Here is a 19,463-nt window from a genome sequence, read left to right as displayed (position 1 = left end):
TATGTGGTGTTTCTGCACCTCTATAGCTTCCCTATACACACGTGCATAGCAGTGCGATGTCCTGGCTAGCACGCTGTAACTAAATTTTATTTCATGATCACTGTCTTTAAAAATATGTTCCGCTACATCTGAGTTGTCGGTATGTCCTAGTCGACAGTTTCTTGTGTGTTCGGTTAAGCAGGTACTGACACTTCTTTTCATTCTTTTAATATAAACCCTCCCACAGCTACACGGAATTTTATACAACTCGCAAGTTGCCAAGGGGTGTCGTGCGTCTTTCGCCGATCTTAAAACACTCACTACCCTCGAATCTTGGCCAGAACTTTCCCAATAAGATCCGTAATATTTCGAATAAAAGGAAGAAAACTCCTCAAGCTGACAGTTGTTGTTGCTGAGTGTTATCAGACACTTTCCTTCTGGGATGAAGTGCTGGATCCATTTCGTCGTCAGTTTATCTATTTTTCTTAAAAGCCGTTCGCAAATGATTTAGTTCATCTTGCAAATAAACTGGCTCACAGATCTTATTAGCTCTGTCCATCAATGTTTTAATGCCTTTCCATGACATCCTAAACCATATGTATGTCGGTAAACAAGATAACTGAAGGCCCTAACTGTTAGTATCACATTGCATCGCAATGTGGCTCATCATTTGGATAAGTACAATATAAATCCAACTATGATAGCTTAGTATCTAACTCAGACTAAGAGTAAATGCTGTCTCTGATCTGCCGGTTTCATTTTACGGCCCAACAGTACAGAAGGCTTATATCAAAAAGTAGTGCACAGGATGGAAGTTGGAGATCCGAGCGTTTTCAGAACAAATACACCGGTGGCCGTCAGAAACCCACTAACATGAAGGCAGGTACATGCTTTGAGGGGTGGTAGTGATACTGAAAGAAAAGTTTCATACGGACTTACGCCGTATTCTGAATGGTTTCTTGGATAGAAGACACTCAATATACTTTTTTACGTTTTTTTAAATAACTCGAATACTGTACCCTCTAGCAAAAACGTGTCGCAGCACAAAATTAAACTACATTAAATTTCGTTCTCAAAAGACCGTTTTCATTTTTTCTATAGGACTAAAAGTTTCCGCGAAAAGGGACCGAGAATATTGAAAATTCACTCTACGCGCATGCGCTGTAGCTTAGATAGTGTGTGTAGATCAGATTGTGATGACTTCCCGACTTGACGGACCACAAGTGTCCTGTATGAAATTGTTCGTCTCAACTTCCTCTACACTACTGTGGTATTTTGTGAACAATGACAATGTTTGAATAACACAGAAAATAAATAACAATGTGGATTAAATGTGTTCTATCTTGGAAACCATTCGGAATAGAGCGTATGTCCATACGAAGTCTTTTTTGTCAGAATCACTAATACTATCTCTGGAAACAGCATGTACCGTTCCTCCTGACTCATCGTGTGTGTATGTTCTGTACATACGGAAAGATTGCTCAGAGCTATCACATACGTCACAGGTAATTGTTGGTTGCTTGTGAGACTGCGCTATGCCTCAAGTAAGGGCGGGGGGGGGGGGGGGGGAATGGCTATCACCACGTGTCGCAGTTCGACAACAGTAGGATCGTGCCTATCGAGAATGTGGTTTATCGTTGCACAACACTGCTACTCGCATTGGTCGGGATACCACGATTGTCACGTGAGTGCAGGGAGGGCTTCAAAGCCATGATCTCAATGGCCAACGTGGCTTTCTTTCGACAGGACACACATATTATTAGAACGACCCACTGGGATCATAGACACGTTACAAACTTCGAGAGAACAAATGGGCTCGTTTGTAACAAGCAAGAATCCACACAGCTAGGCGAAGTCTGGAGTGCCACGAACCATCACTTATCATCACAGCTACAGCTTTTGCGGCTTTCCTGACACCTCAGCAGAGAGAAGCATACCGACAGCAGCGTGCCTGGCAATAACGCTGGACGCAGAAGCATCACCGTGACGTCTTTTCAGAAGAGTAACTGTTCCGCGAACTGTATCTCGATAGACATATGTAGGTATGGAGACTAACAGAAGAACGAACGTTAACAGCTGGCATTCGCTACCGTACAGACCCACCACGTAGCGTAATGGTATTTGGCGTCATTGTGTGCAGAATGCGAACACCTCCGATACGCTTGGCTGGTAGCTGGGACAGCTCTCGTTCCATTTCTGATGTATTAAAATTGGTGGCTGTTGAACCGAACGTAAATACACTCGTCAAGACAACGGTGCGTTCTTTGGTCTGCTCAGGGAGGAAATTAAGTAGATACTATAACACGTAAAATATTAGTTGACTTTCTTAAGCAATAGGTAAGAAGAATATTTAACGTTGAATAGTCAGTTTCTACAGGAATGGCATGCGTATTTACAGCTGTCTCTGAACAGTAATGTATCGCTTCATACAGATATATTAGAAACCTTTCACTCATAGTACATTTACCAATAACATTCGCGCAGTGTTCGGCCAAGTACATTGATCACATAGCTTGCCTACTAGAATATGATGATATGGTGCTGTCGTCTTCCAAGAAACCCCTTGCGTGCGAGGTCGCAAAAATCCAATGACGTTTACGACATTCGATGCCCAACGTACTGCCTACCATGCAACCACAATATTGGCTGCTAATGGCTACAAAGGGCAGGACTTAACGCATCCAGCAGTGAGTACAGCATGATGCTATGGAGCGTAGTTGAACTACTTAGTCGACCAGTAACCCACAACATTGTTACAGTGCTAGCGGTGTCGATACAAAGTAGAGCGATGGCACCGATAAACGAAGCAAACATTGCATCATATAAACAACAACAGCTGCCGAAGTTGACATTTCGTCAAAAAGGAACCCAAGGAATTTCGCAGTGTGAGAAAGAAGTGCCATATGAAATATTACGGTTTCTGCAAGATAAGTCAGTGGAATGTGTGGTGTCGTATACGCTCGACTGTGCGAACAATGTACGTGAAGAGTATAATGATGACGATTTGTGCTTAACAAGTGAAAGTGATATTGAAACAAGTGTCCAGCCATGTTGTCCATGGTCAGGAAGGCACAAATCTTGCCTCCAGTAAACTTAGTAAAAGACAATCCTTGTTCAATAAGCGAGTACTAAATATAATTACGTACATGGAAGATCATCCACAGTAAAGTAAGAAAACGATGAACAGATTTAGAATAAGTTGCACCAGTATGACCGTGTAGCGCTTAAGAAAAACTACTGATATTCAAGGGAGGATAATGTGCACTTGTAACAAAACTACTGTTTGCGCATTTGAAGGATGCTCGATCATGTGCATGATAGTGACCTACTACGTTCAGCCCATAAAAAATAGGGTGACATACGTCACAGTGATTTCAAAAGAAACAATAGATTGTTGCATAACTTCAAACATTGCTTCAAAGACGTAAGATAACGGAATTTCAAATAAAGCGTCAACTTGACGATGCACAGCAAACTGCGGAATTATCCCGAAAATGTGTGGGTGAGATAAACATATTTATCCCACCGTTCAGTAAGTAATTTACTTTCAACTCCAACCAATCGGGATTCGAAGAGGGAACGCATATGAAAGTAACTCTGGAAATTAGACGTCGTATCACGATCAACTAACATCATTGCTTAACACATTCGTATACAATTACACCGACTGTTAATACGGATGATAAATTGGTTGGAAGGTTATTAATTGTATGGCGAAAAGTTGCAGGTGCTCTGCCACCTTCGATTCTTTCCTGTGTGCCTGAGCTTGAACGGCAGTAGGGAAGGTTTATATAACAGAAACCAAGGTGGGAAAATGGACGTAAGGGAACTACAACTGTTGTGTGAGCACTGCTTCCGGCAAATACGTGGTCAAGATAACTTGTTTTAGCTTCATTCCTGGTCAGCGTATAAAAAGCATTCTCCTTTAGAGTAAACTATACCTTCTGCGAAGTGTGTGACATTGCTGTTCATACCACCTGTAAACACTGGCCACGTTCAGCCTATATATGTTTGTTTTTTTCGTGCCTATAAAACATATACTCGCACTATCTGCAGCTGCGCCTTAATGGATAGCCAGTTTCACGATAAGGTCCCCGACAGAACGTTTCGCATTCGGTTGCATGCCATCATATTTCATCAGTTATCATCCCGTAACAGCAATACGACTCTACACGCATTCTTCAAGAGCGGATGCCTAGCTGAACATCCTCACGGCTTGTTACTCGCAAGGAGTTCGCCTTCGATCTTGATGGTGCGAACTTTGCTGATCGCTGTGGTGCGCCGTTTTCTTTTCGTGTTCATGGTGCTCGTTAATGGTTTGTTTTGAATATTTCTTGAATGTCGACGACGTCTATTGTAATACATACATCCCATAGAAGATTGATCTCTGCATCTCCCGCACATTCTTTTTCTGTCGCCCTCCTGACGCACGTGGAGAGTCATTAGCAGCAAATATTTTTCCTGTCGGGTTGTTATCACACTACTTTCAAATGAGTGTTGCTGAAGAACTTGCGACCTTGCACCCGAGGGATTCATTGTTAGTCGACGACCGCCGACTGGGTCTTAGCGGTATTCTGCTAGGACGCAAGTAGACGGGCCTTTGCTGTGGAGTAGCCAAATGTTGCTGGTCGTGGCTACGCCTATTCGTCAGAGAGGCTTGCAGCGTCTATATTGTCTTTTATTTGCGTCGCGAGGTACAATCCTTGCTTTGCCCCCGCGCTCTTCGGGCGACTTCACAGTGGCTGTGCTCTGTCTCCCAGGTTTCCATGATTTTAACAAAAAAAATGGCTCTGAGCACTATGGGACTCAACATCTTAGGTCATAAGTCCCCTAGAACTTAGAACTACTTAAACCTAACTAACCTAAGGACATCACACACACCCATGCCCGAGGCAGGATTCGAACCTGCGACCGCAGCAGTCCCGCGGTTCCGGACTGCAGCGCCAGAACCGCTAGACCACCGCGGCCGGCATGATTTTAACATTCAACAAGATAAAGCAAGACCACGTGTTACCGGTCCAGTTCTGAACTACTTCGATACAGACGGCTTTTGTTCTGGTCAGCACGTTCTCCACATCTCTCAGCTACTCAAAACATTTGCTAAGGGTTTTCGTGAGGCAGATGGGCCAACAGCCAACCACTAAATTTTATGAACTCTGGCACAAAATTGAAACAGCATGGAACAATGTGCCTGCGTCTGCTATCATAGTTCAGTTTGGCTCGATGTTCAGGCAGGTTAGGGACATTGCTGCTGGAAGAGATGACACGTCTAGACCTCATATTTTAAGCAGAAAAACGCCTACTTGTGAGACGTCAGCCGCAGTAATCGATCCCGTTCGAAAATTTGTGCCGTAATTTGATAGTACGCAATTATGACCTTCTGAATGTACCGATTTTGTACTTTCACGCGCACCGATTGTTTGTCACTCGCTCCGCGCCACTGCAGCCGCCTACTCCGCTAGCCCAAAGTACTGCACAGTGGAGTGACTAAGAGATTTGTGAAATACTGCTTTGACATTGGTAAAAATGCTTTGTTCATTGTGTCACAGTGCGCGGGTTCTAACCTTTTGCTAGTCAGCGACCTTGTCACGTCGGTAGCACCGATTCCCGCCAGATCACCCAAGTGGTGCAACTTTGTGCTCGGTAAGTATTTGGATGGGTGACCGTCCGTGGAAATCCGGGCGCCGTTGGGTAACGGACAAACAAATCGCCGAAGTGGCTTCCAATTGAAAGACTTGCACCAGGCTGGTGTTCCACACGACATCAGTATTATTATGATTAACCAGTAGCTGCTGCCACAGATCACTATGCTTTGAATATTTCGATGTAGATTCACAAATGCAGTAAAACTGATTAGTGTGTCTTTACGTAAGAAGCGTAGCACTATATAATTATTAACATCCCTGTTGTGTGTTATTTCTTTTGGAGTTTAAAACTGGCATTTTCAAAAAGAAATATATTTGCAGGAAATGCGCTGTTCTGCAGCATAATCGCCACGATTAAATTGTGAACTGAAATCATTAACATAAAAGTTTTCTGGGTATGGTACCACGTCATAATGTGAAGCCTACTGCTGCTGGAGAAGAAACCAACGTTTTGTCCACGACTGCAGCGGCCTTCTTCTGGGTCTGGGTCAGAAAACTTTTATGTTGACTGACTCTGGCCGCGGAAGCCTACGCAATCATATGAAATCATTAACTTTATTCCACGATCATTGTTCAGTCACTTAGCTTTATTGGTTTTGATTTATAGGCAGAATATCAATACTAGAAAATTAATCAAATAATATTGGACGTATATGTGCGTGAGGTTGACATATTACGTATCCACAGGCCTATTCCTTACTATTTTTCACACAGAATAACACGCGTTCACGAACAAGGAATCGTAATACTTAGGGGCATATGTGTCCACCTCACCCCTCCTCTTCCCAGTTCTTCAACTTGCTGCGAATAGAAATGCTCTGGTTGTCATTCCACTGCAGAGAACTTCGCCAACGGGCTTCAGGCGGAGGGAGTGACAAACAACTGGTGCGAACAATCAGAATTATGACCAAAATCATCGCGCAGGATCGATTGCTTCGGTTGACACTTTGCAAGTGTGTTTTTTTCCCTTAAAAATGGCTCTGAGCACTATGGGACTTAACATCTGAGGTCATCAGTCCCCTAGAACTTAGAAATACTTAAACCTAACTAACCTACGGACATCACACACATACATGCCCGAGGCAGAATTCGAACCTGCGACCGTAGCAGTCGCGCGGTTCCGGACTGAAGCGCCTAGAACCGCTCGACCACCGCGGCCGGCTCCCCTTAAAACATGAGTTTAAATTGGCTTTCTTGTAAGCACTCAAATTCACACCATGTAAACCCCAAAACCACAAAATTAGTCACGCATTCTTCCTAATATACTGCACGGCACGTAAATTTTGGTTTTGTGGTACCACTTTTAAAGTAGAATTTCAATGCCGAGCAGTCTATGTGACTACAGTGAGGTGACAAAAGTCATGGGATAGCGGTATCCATACACACAGATGGCGGTAGTATCGCGTACACGAGGTATGAATGGGCAGTACGTTGGTGGAGCTGTCATTTGTATCCATTGTGATTCATGTGAGAAGGTGACCGACGCGATTGTGGCTGCACGATGGGAAGTCACAGTCTCTGAAAGCGGATTGGTAGTTGGAGCTAGACGCATGGGACATTCCATTTCGGAAATCGCTAGGGAATTCAGGTCCACAGTGTCAAGAGTGTGCCGAGACTACCAAATTTCAGGCATTATCTCTCATCACCGACAACGCAGTGAGAGACGCTCTTAACGAACGAGAGCAGCCGCATTTGCATAGAGTTGTTAGCGCAAACAGTAAAACAACACTGTGTGAAATAACCGCAGAAATCAATATGCGACCTAAGACGGACGTACCTGTTTTAGGACAGTGCGGTGAAATTTGGCGTTAATGGGCTGTGGCAGCAGACGACGGACGCGAGTGCCTTTGACAACAGCACGACATCGCCTGCAGATCCTGTTCTGGGCTCGTGACCATATCAGTGGGACCCTAGATGACCGAAAAAGCATGGTGTGGTCGTATAAGTCCCGATTTCAGTTGATAAAGACTGATGGTAAGGTACGACGGTGCCGCAGACGCCACGAAGACATGGACCTACGTAAGTTGTCAACTGTGCAAGCTGGTGATGCCTCCATAATAATTTGGGCAGTTTTTACACGGAATGGACTGGGTTCTCTGGTCCAAATGAACCGATCATTGATTGCAAATGGTTACGCTTGGCAAGTTGGAGACCATTTCCAGCCAAACAACGATGGAAATTTTATGGGTAACATTGCGCCATGTCACAGTGCCACAATTTCTCGCGCTATTCGTCCACGAGACTCAGAGGGCCATAGACACGGTTTCCCAGGTAGATGCCGTGTTTCTTGACTTCCGCAAGGCGCTCGATACAGTTCTCCACAGTCGTTTAATGAACAAAGTAAGAGTATATGGACTATCAGACCAATTGTGTGATTGGATTGAAGAGTTCCTAGATAAAAGAACGCAGCATGTCATTCTCAATGGAGAGAAGTCTTCCGAAGTAAGAGTGATTTCAGGTGTGCCGCAGGGGAGTGTCGTAGGACATTTGCTATTCACAATATACGTAAATGACCTTGTGGATGACATCGGAAGTTCAATGAGGCTTTTTGCGGATGATGCTGTGGTATATCGAGAGGTTGTAACAATGGAAAATTGTACTGAAATGCAGGAGGATCTGCAGCGAATTGAACCATGGTGCAGGGAATGGCAATTGAATCTCTATGTAGACAAGTGTAATGTGCTGCGAATACATAGAAAGAAAGATCCCTTATCATTTAGCTACAATATAGCAGGTCAGCAACTGGAAGCAGTTAATGCCATAAATTATATGGGAGTACGCATTAGGAGTGATTTAAAATGGAATGATCATATAAATTTGATCGTCGGTAAAGCAGATGCCAGACGGAGATTCATTGGAAGAATCCTAAGGAAATGCGATCCGAAAACAAAGGAAGTAGGTTACAGTACACTTGTTCGCCCGCTGCTTGCATACTGCTCAGCAGTGTGGGATCCGTACTAGATGGGGTTGATAGAAGAGATAGAGAAGATCCAACGGAGAACAGCGCGCTTCATTACAGGGTCATTTAGTAATCACGAAAGCGTTACGGAGTTGATGGATAAACTCCAGTGGAAGACTCTGCAGGAGAGACGCTCAGTAGCTCGGTACAGCCTATCGTTGAAGTTTCGAGAACATACCTTCACCGAAGAGTCAAGCAGTAAATTGCTCTCTCGTATGTATATCTCGCGAAGAGACCAAGAGGATAAAATCAGAGAGATTAGAGCCCACACAGAGGCATACCGACAATCCTTCTTTCTACGAACAATACGAGACTGGAATAGAAGGGAGAACCGATAGAGGTACTCAAGGTACCCTCCGCGACACACCGTCAGGTGGCTTGCGGAGTATGGATGTAGATGTAGATGTAGATGTAGATGTAGAATTGATTTGAAGAATCTTGTGGACAATTCAAGCGAGCGATTCGGCCACCCATATAATCCGATGTGAATTCCATCGAACATTTATGGGACATAATCAAGAGGTTAGTTCATGCTTGAGCGGCACCGGCATCACTTTCGCAATTGTGGGCCCATATAGAGGCAGCATCGCTCAATATTTCTGCAGGGAACTTTCAGCGGCTTTTGAGTCCATGCCGCGTCGAGTTGCTGCACTATTCCGGGCAAAAGCCGGTCCTATACGATATTAGGAGGTATTTTGTAACTTGTGTTACCTCAGTGTATGTAAAGTGTATTGCGAATCTACACTGAAAACCCAAAGAAACTGGTACACCTGCCTAATATCGTGTAGAGTCCCTGTGAGCACGCAGAGGTGCCGCAGCACGACGTGGCATGGACTCGACTAGTGTCTGACGTAGTGCTGGAGGGAACTGACACCATGATTCCTGCAGGGCTGTCCATAAATTCCTAAGAGTACGAGGGGGTGGAGATCTCTATTGAACAGCACGTTCCACGGCACTCCAAATATGTGAATAATGTTCATGTCTAAGGAATCTGGTAGCCAGCGGAAGTGTTTAACCTCAGAGAAGTGTTCCTGGAGCCACTCTGTAGAAATTTTGGACGGCTGGGGTGTCGCATTGTGCTGCTGGAACTGACAATGTTCGTCGGAGTGCACAATGGACATGAATGGATGCAGGTGATCGAACAGGATGATTATGCACGTGTCACCCGTCACTGTAGTATCCAGACGTATCAGGGGTCCCATATCACTCCAACTGCACACCTTCGCAGCATTTTAGAGCCTCCAAAAGTTGACATGCAGGTCCATCGTTTCATGAAGTTGTCTCCGTAACCGTACACGTCCAACCGCTCGATGAAACGAGACTCATCCGACCGCGCAACGTGTTTCCAGTCATAAACAGTCCAATATTGGTGTTGACAGGCCCAGGCAAGGTGTAAAGCTTTGTGTCGTGCAGTCATCTAGGGTACAGGAGTGGGCTTCGGCTCCGAAACGTCATATCGATAATGTTTTGTTCGCACGCTGACACTTGTTGATGGCCCAGCACTGGAATCTGGAGCAATTTGCGGAAGGGTTGCACTTCTATCTCGTTGAACGATTCTCTTCAGTCATCGCTGGTCCCGTCCTTGCAGGGTCTTTTTCCGGCCGCGGCGATGTCGAAGATTTGATGTTTTACCGCATTCCTGATCTTCCCGGTACACTCGTCAAACGGTATTACGGGAAAATCCCCAGTTCACCGCTACCTCGGAGCTGCTGTGTCCCATCGCTCGTGTTCTGACTGTAACACCACGTTCAAACTCACTTAAATCTTGATAACCTGCCATTGTAGCAGCAGCAACCGATCTAACAACTGCGCCAGACACTTGTCTTGCCGACCGCTTACATATTTCTGTATATGAATATGCATGCCTATACCAGTTTCATTGGCGCTTCAGTGTACTTGCCTTTCATAAACGTCGGCTTTTTACATTCACTTGAAGAACAATACAAAATTAGCGAAATATGCTTAACTGGATCGTTAAAGAAATACATGCACTAAAAATAGAAGACATGGCGTCGAGCAGATGCGCAACACTATAGACCTATATCTCTGACGTCGATCTGTTGTAGAATTTTAGAACATGTTTTTTGCTCGAGTATCATGTCGTTTTTGGAAACCCAGAATCTACTATGTAGGAATCAACATGGATTCCGGAAACAGCGATCGTGTGAGACCCAACTCGCTTTATTTGTTCATGAGACCTAGAAAATATTAGATACAGGCTCCCAGGTAGATGCTATTTTCCTTGACTTCCGGAAGGCGTTCGATACAGTTCCGCACTGTCGCCTGATAAACAAAGTAAGAGCCTACGGAATATCGGACCAGTTGTGTGGCTGGATTGAAGAGTTTTTAGCAAACAGAACACAGCATGTTTTTATCAATGGAGAGACGTCTACAGACGTTAAAGTAACCTCTGGCGTGCCACAGGGGAGTGTTATGGGACCATTGCTTTTCACAATATATATAAATGACCTAGTAGATAGTGTCGGAAGTTCCATGCGGCTTTTCGCGGATGATGCTGTAGTATACAGAGAAGTTGCAGCATTAGAAAATTGTAGCGAAATGCAGGAAGATCTGCAGTGGATAGGCACTTGGTGCAGGGAGTGGCAACTGACCCTTAACATAGACAAATGTAATGTATTGCGAATACATAGAAGGAAGGATCCTTTATTGTATGATTATATGATAGCGGAACAAACACTGGTAGCAGTTACTTCTGTAAAACATCTGGGAATATGCGTGCGGAACGATTTGAAGTGGAATGATCATATAAAATTAATTGTTGGTAAGGCGGGTACCAGGTTGAGATTCATTGGGAGAGTCCTTAGAAAATGTAGTCCATCAACAAAGGAGGTGGCTTACAAAACACTCTTTCGACCTATACTTGAGTATTGCTCAACAGTGTGGGATCCGTACCAGATCGGGTTGACGGAGGAGATAGAGAAGATCCAAAGAAGGGCGGCGAGTTTCGTCACAGGGTTATTTGGTAACCGTGATAGCGTTACGGAGATGTTTAGCAAACTCAAGTGGCAGACTCTGCAAGAGAGGCGCTCTGCATCGTGGTGTAGCTTGCTCGCCAGGTTTCGAGAGGGTGCGTTTCTGGATGAGGTATCGAATATATTGCTTCCCCCTACTTATACCTCCCGAGGAGATCACGAATGTAAAATTAGAGAGATTCGAGCGCGTACGGAGGCTTTCAGACAGTCGTTCTTCCCGCGAACCATACGCGACTGGAACAGAAAAGGGAGGTAATGACAGTGGCACGTAAAGTGCCCTCCGCCACACACCGTTGGGTGGCTTGCGGAGTATAAATGTAGATGTAGATGTAGATGTAGTACGGCAGCAAAAAACGGACACACTTAAGTCTGCGCGAGGTGCGTTTATTGGTCCGTTGTCGCGACAATCAAAACAAAATTATAAATGCATCTGGAGCCATATGGTGTTCCAGGAAAGTACGCAGGCCTGAACGTCTCACGCCCGCAACCATGTGTGCTAGGGGCAGAGCGGCGGGTTTTCAGAACGCCCTGACACCAGACCGGCGTCCCGACCTTTCACTGGGGCAGCGCGACCTCCACGGCGCTTTGCCGACGCAAGGCTGGGCAGCTTTACGATCCAGTGCTGCAGAAACGGAGCAAACATAACGCTCGCTGCGAGCCACTGCACCGATTTCCTAAAGGCAGCAGGAAAGACAGCTGCACATTTCGGTGCTGTTTCTGGTTTATAGTAGTAGTAGTAGTACTAGTTTTATTCATCAGTAAAACTCTTTTACGAGAATATTGGCCATGTCACACTACTGCAGAGTAAGAACAACGAAAATAAAGTAATTCACATATACATACTTTTACAGGGTGACAATTATTGAAGTGTATGAAAAAAAGTAAATTAGCTATAAATTACTGCGTGCACACAATTTTTTCGACAAGTACACGTCACTACAGATCCAGAACGAGATTTTCACTCCGCAACGGAGTGTGTGCTGATATGAAACTTCCTGGCAGATTAAAACTGTGTGCCGGACCGAGACTCGAAGTCGGGACCTTCGCCTTTCGCGGGCAGTGCTCTGCCAACTGAGCTACCCAAGCACGACTCACGCCCAGTCCTCACAGCTATACTTCTGCCAGTACCTCGTCTCCTACCTTCCAAACTTTACAGAAGCTCACCTGCGAGCCTTGCAGAACTAGCACTCCTGAAAGAAAGGATATTGCGGAGACGTGGCTTAGCCACAGCCTGAAAGGTGGGAGACGAGGTACTGGCAGAAGTAAAGCTGTGAGGAAGGGCCGTGAGTCGTGCTTGGGTAGCTGAGTTGGCAGAGCACTGTCCACGAAAGGCAAAGGTTCCGACTTCGAGTCTCGGTCCGGCACAAACTTTTAATCTGCCAGGAACTTTCGTCACTACAGATATTCGAATTTAGATTATGAAATTTTCGATACGCCTGCCATCATTGGCGATGATGTGGCCCAGACGAATAGCGAAATTCTGCATGAGAAGTATCAGAAAATCGATGCTGTCGATGACCTATTGAATGGCTGTTTTAGCTCAGCAATGGTTTTCGGGTTATTGCTGTACACCTCGTCTTTAAGATAGCTCCCAAAAAGGAGTCGCGTATGTTCAGATCCGGAGAATATGCCGGCCAATCGAGGCCCATGCCAGTGACCTCTGGGTACCCCAGAGTCTGAATGTGATCCCCAAAGTGCTCCTCCAGAACAGCAAATACTCTTCTGCATCGATGCAGTCGAGCTCCGTGTTGCATGAACCACATCTTCTCGAAATCAGGGTCACTTTGGATAAGGGGAGGAAATCATCTTCCAAAAACATCACGTATCGTTCGGTAGTCACCGTGCCACCAAGGAATATCGCACCGATTATTCCGTGACTGGACATTGCACACTACACTGTAACCCGTTGACGGTGAAGAGACTTCTCGATCGTGGAATGTGGATTCTCAGTCCCCCAAATGCGCCAATATTGCTGAGTGAAGAACCCATCCAAATGAAAGTGGGCTTCGTCGCTAAGCTAAAATATACTAGTTCCCATCATGTCCCGCGGCCAACCATGAGTTTGAGCGTCCAAACACAAATCGATCACAAGTTATGACGATCTTATTTCATATAGTTCAATAACTGTCACCCTGCACGTACTTACAGGTTTACTATCATAAGCATGGGATAGAGATGACGCATTTGTACTAGAAACCATCCTGACAACTGCCTGAAATAATTAAAAAAAGAATAAAACAAAATGATGACCTTATACCATAAAACACTCTGGCATTTGCCTGAAATAATGTAAAGTACCTACAGAACATGTAGATCAGGTTGGCTGGATAAAGACTGGAACGGGCCTCCAACCATGCCGACTACAAGGCCATACTATTTTAAGCAGTGTTACTTCTTCCGGTTTACTCCTAGAGCACACTACTGTTTTACAACTAAGTTATTTAATGATGAAAAGGCTAGAGCTACACTGCTCATTCATTTCTTACTTCCAGTTACTGCGCACACTACACACACTATACACGCTTTGTTTCATACAAACACTAAACACACAATCAGCTGACGTCAGGATTATTTTGTGTACTGCAGGTTCCCATTTGCTAGCCCGAGAAACTGTGTCAGCATCCCTCTACAACGAGAAACAGGATAAGGTGTTGTTAATATACACAACATTACTTTGGTAGTAACATTTTCCAGGAAAGAAAAAAGAAGGAAAAATATAGTGTGAAAGTGTTATATATACACTCCTGGAAATTGAAATAAGAACACCGTGAATTCATTGTCCCAGGAAGGGGAAACTTTATTGACACATTCCTGGGGTCAGATACATCACATGATCACACTGACAGAACCACAGGCACATAGACACAGGCAACAGAGCATGCACAATGTCGGCACTAGTACAGTGTATATCCACCTTTCGCAGCAATGCAGGCTGCTATTCTCCCATGGAGACGATCGTAGAGATGCTGGATGTAGTCCTGTGGAACGGCTTGCCATGCCATTTCCACCTGGCGCCTCAGTTGGACCAGCGTTCGTGCTGGACGTGCAGACCGCGTGAGACGACGCTTCATCCAGTCCCAAACATGCTCAATGGGGGACAGATCCGGAGATCTTGCTGGCCAGGGTAGTTGACTTACACCTTCTAGAGCACGTTGGGTGGCACGGGATACATGCGGACGTGCATTGTCCTGTTGGAACAGCAAGTTCCCTTGCCGGTCTAGGAATGGTAGGACGATGGGTTCGATGACGGTTTGGATGTACCGTGCACTATTCAGTGTCCCCTCGACGATCACCAGTGGTGTACGGCCAGTGTAGGAGATCGCTCCCCAAACCATGATGCCGGGTGTTGGACCGGTGTGCCTCGGTCGTATGCAGTCCTGATTGTGGCGCTCACCTGCACGGCGCCAAACACGCATACGACCATCATTGGCACCAAGGCAGAAGCGACTCTCATCGCTGAAGACGACACGTCTCCATTCGTCCCTCCATTCACGCCTGTCGCGACACCACTGGAGGCGGGCTGCACGATGTTGGGGCGTGAGCGGAAGACGGCCTAACGGTGTGCGGGACCGTAGCCCAGCTTCATGGAGACGGTTGCGAATGGTCCTCGCCGATACCCCAGGAGCAACAGTGTCCCTAATTTGCTGGGAAGTGGCGGTGCGGTCCCCTACGGCACTGCGTAGGATCCTACGGTCTTGGCGTGCATCCGTGCGTCGCTGCGGTCCGGTCCCAGGTCGACGGGCACGTGCACCTTCCGCCGACCACTGGCGACAACATCGATGTACTGTGGAGACCTCACGCCCCACGTGTTGAGCAATTCGGCGGTACGTCCACCCGGCCTCCCGCATGCCCACTATACGCCCTCGCTCAAAGTCCGTCAACTGCACATACGGTTCACGTCCACGCTGTCGCGGCATGCTACCAGTGTTAAAGACTGCGATGGAGCTCCGTATGCCACGGCAAACTGGCTGACACTGACGGCGGCGGTGCACAAATGCTGCGCAGCTAGCGCCATTCGACGGCCAACACCGCAGTTCCTGGTGTGTCCGCTGTGCCGTGCGTGTGATCATTGCTTGTACAGCCCTCTCGCAGTGTCCGGAGCAAGTATGGTGGGTCTGACACACCGGTGTCAATGTGTTCTTTTTTCCATTTCCAGGAGTGTATTTAGAATAATAGACGTTTTGTTATTGTCATTATTATTTATTGGTGTTATAGTTTTAACCAAACCACCTACTCTGTGTTACCTAAGTAATACCTCAATGTACAGATGTATTGCTTAACAGGTACTCTTTAACTTCGTTTTAGCAGTTTTCTAATATCCTTTGGAAATTTATTGTACACTATTATTCCTTTGTGGGAATAGCTTTTTCGAGCTTTATGTTTAATCTCTCTTGTTAAATGTGAGCTCAGTCTAAATCTTGGTGCCTGGTTATGGACAGAGCTGTTTGTGCAGCAATTATCAATCCTATTTTGAATGTCTACAGCTGACAGATTAATTACCTGAATAAACACAATCTCCTAAGCGAATCACAGTTTGGTTTCCGAAGTGGCAAAAATACGGAGTCAGCCATAGTAGAATTCACAAAAGTTGTACTTCATGCTCTTGATAAAGATGAGTGTGTCACAGGCATATTTTTGAATCTTTGTAAGGCGTTTGATACAGTCGACCACAAGATTCTATTAAATAAATTAGAAGCATTAGGAATAAGAGGGGTAGTTAATGACAGGTTTCGATCATACCTAGCAGATAGGGTACAAAGAGCAGAGATAACATATACTTCAAATAGATCTAAACATTTAGTAAGACACTTATCAGAACCAAAATACATTAATATAGGTGTACCACTAGGTAGCATATTAGGACCAATCTGTTCCTGATACACATCAATGACTTTCCCACTAGTGTTTCTCATAGTGAAAAAATTCTCTTCGCTGATGACAGCAATATTATAGTCACTGAGAAAACAAGAGAACTCCTTGCCGAGAAAGCAAATGAAACTCTCAAGGAAGTTTGTGATTGGTCAATAAGCAAAAAAGTGACATTGAACATAAAGAAAACGAATGCCCTGAATTTCAGTTTGAAGAGGAAAAATGACAATATTAAGTTAAATGTAGATGGCACCTCTATAGACTGTAACAAACGCAAAATTTCTAGGAATGAATATTGATGTGAACAAACAAAGGTACAGAATGTCATCAGCATGTTATGCCCTTAGAATCGTATCATCAGTGTGTAACATGCAGTGTCTTTTTGTTACATATTATTCATATGTACACTCAGTTCTTAGCAATGGCATTCTTTTCTGGGGAACAAAGGCACAAAATAAGAACACAATTTTCAAACCCCAGAAAAGAGCCATAAGAATAATAACCAAAAATACAAGTCGAGCTCATTGTAAAGATCTGTTCAAAAAACTGGGGATTGTAACTGCTCCATGTGAATACGTTTACCAGTCAGTTATACACATCAAAAATAAAATTGGTAATTACTGCACAAACATTTACCAAGAAAAAATAAACATAAAACTCAAAACAGCATTTTCTACCAAGAAGTGCAACTATACAATAAAATACCAAAAGAGATTAAAGAAATTGCAAAAATACGCTTATTTAAAAAAGCAGCAAAAACGTACCTGTTACGCAATACATTTTATACACTGAAGGATTTGCATTTGTTTCAGAGTCTATAGTGTTTCCGACCACATTTAATTTAACAGTATCACTTTCCCTCCTCCAACAGAAATTCGTTATGTTTATTGTAACTTTATTGCTTACTGACCAACTGCAAACTTCCTTGAGGGCTTCATTTGCTTTGACCTCGAAGTCTTGCGCTACGAACTCCTGTTAAATGTTCGTGGTGCGCTTGACGTGACTTCGACAATATCCACTACTGTCTTTGTCAGAAAAGCAACTGATTGTCCAAGTGTTAACGAAATAGCAGAGATATAACTGATGAAGCCGAGCCAATTGCGACTGTAGCAATATCTGTGGAGTGAGCATTCAGATGAGCAGAAAAGAATTTTTCTCACTAACATACATTGGCTCAAAAACTCACGTGACTATAATTTTTGTCTGTAAGTGCCCAGCCGCTTTTAAATGCCACGAAGGCCCAAGTACAAACAAATCTTGTTCAAATATACCGTGGAGTTTGTAGACGAGTTTCATGGGCGTCTCAATAAATTGCATTCTTACAGTATATATACAAGGGAATTTCGCTTGTTTGTGACACGCGTCACAGCTTAGATGAGACTGATTTTTTGTTGTAGGAAAATAAGGGACAGCCACTGCTATTTTATATACTTTGTGTCGCACTGTGTTGTAGTACCCAGTCTCTGTTTTAACAGACTGTACTGCTGTGCCATTGCGAAATGACGTCCTAGTACGCTAACATAAAGTGTCCCGAAAACTTCGAATTTGGAGAAATGGCGTGGTACAAAATAGCGATTTGTCAGGCTCTGAAATATTTTTCGGGCTTAAATTCTTTCGTTTTTACTTTCTGTTCATCCTCAGATAAACTAAAATACTAATGGCACGTAGCCACGTCATAGGAGCTATGTGAATATTGTAAAATAACCATAATCGTTTGGAACACTGAGTAATCTTCATGTATAAAACTTATCTGCAGGAAAACGTGAGTCAAATTTATATCTATTCAACAAACTGACTGGCAGCACGCTTTCATACTTCCGAACTTAATCAAAACATGTTTCATACATATATAGCTATACAGTGAAACAAATCAGCCCTCCGATTTAATGCTAAAATTTCACTGTATCTGGATATTAATCAACACATAAAGTGCCCCTGATTGTTATTATAACTATGATTACACTTTTAACACTTACCTATGAAAAGTAATTCCTTCTCCGTAGACGAATTTCGATTTTTATCCGCATCAGCAACGGTTCAGTACCATTTCTGTTAATAATAAATAAAAGTGAAAACATAGAAATATATGTGTAATACTGAAGTTTCAGTGTTAGCAATAACTGTAAAAAAAGCTTCATACCAACGTCACGTGTATAGTTTGGTTTGACGCTGGCGACATTCCCAGAATGTTATTCTCACTCCATAGATATTAGGTACTGTATTATTATGATCAGAGATGTCATTGTTTCCAACGATGAAACGACTCACTCCGTCATCGTCTCCATCACGGAACACCCTGCTACGCAGTCTTTTGATATTAAGTAACCATCTCCCCCTCTTCCCATTCGCAGCTCAGTACGTAGCCCTTATCTCTACCGAAGTTGTTCGCACGCTTTTAACTTTCCACTGTCATTGTGATAATACAGTTACAGTGGTTTAGGTATTGAGCAGAATCCGTGTTTGCTGAAAGAACATTTGGTGCTTGACTGTTAGGTACTCCAAGTACAGTTTTCCAGAATTTTTTTCTTTATTCTTTTCCATTTGTGGTCTGATAAAGCAAATAATACCGATGGTAAAACGTTTCTCTAGTTGTTAGCTTTTTCATATTCCCTGAGCGAGTAATCTCTATACAGGTACTCTTCAGAATACTGCCCATATCATCGTTGGAAATGTTCATGCTCGGACACGCTTGGTCGGTCGGTACACGGGAAACTCAATTGGAATGTATAATTAAGTCATCTTTCTTGTCAGTTCTTATTATTGTCAAGAGAGGGGCAAGGTGATTTAAGCAATCGGCTTACATTCAAGAAGAACGGAGTTCAAATTCCCGTCTCTTTACCCAGATTTATTTACATCGTGCCGTCGCTAAACCAATGAAGATGAGGGCCAGAGTAGTTCCTTTCAAAGACCTCTCCCTAATCTGGCCTTGTTCTTCGTCCAAGCCCGCATCTCGTGGTCGTGAGGTAGCGTTCTCGCTTTCCATGCCCGGGTTCCCGGGTTCGATTCCCGGCGGGGTCA

Source organism: Schistocerca nitens, chromosome 2 (assembly GCF_023898315.1).
Source record: "Schistocerca nitens isolate TAMUIC-IGC-003100 chromosome 2, iqSchNite1.1, whole genome shotgun sequence".
Classification (NCBI taxonomy): Eukaryota; Metazoa; Arthropoda; class Insecta; order Orthoptera; family Acrididae; genus Schistocerca; species Schistocerca nitens.
Note: the sequence above shows the minus strand (reverse complement) of the source record.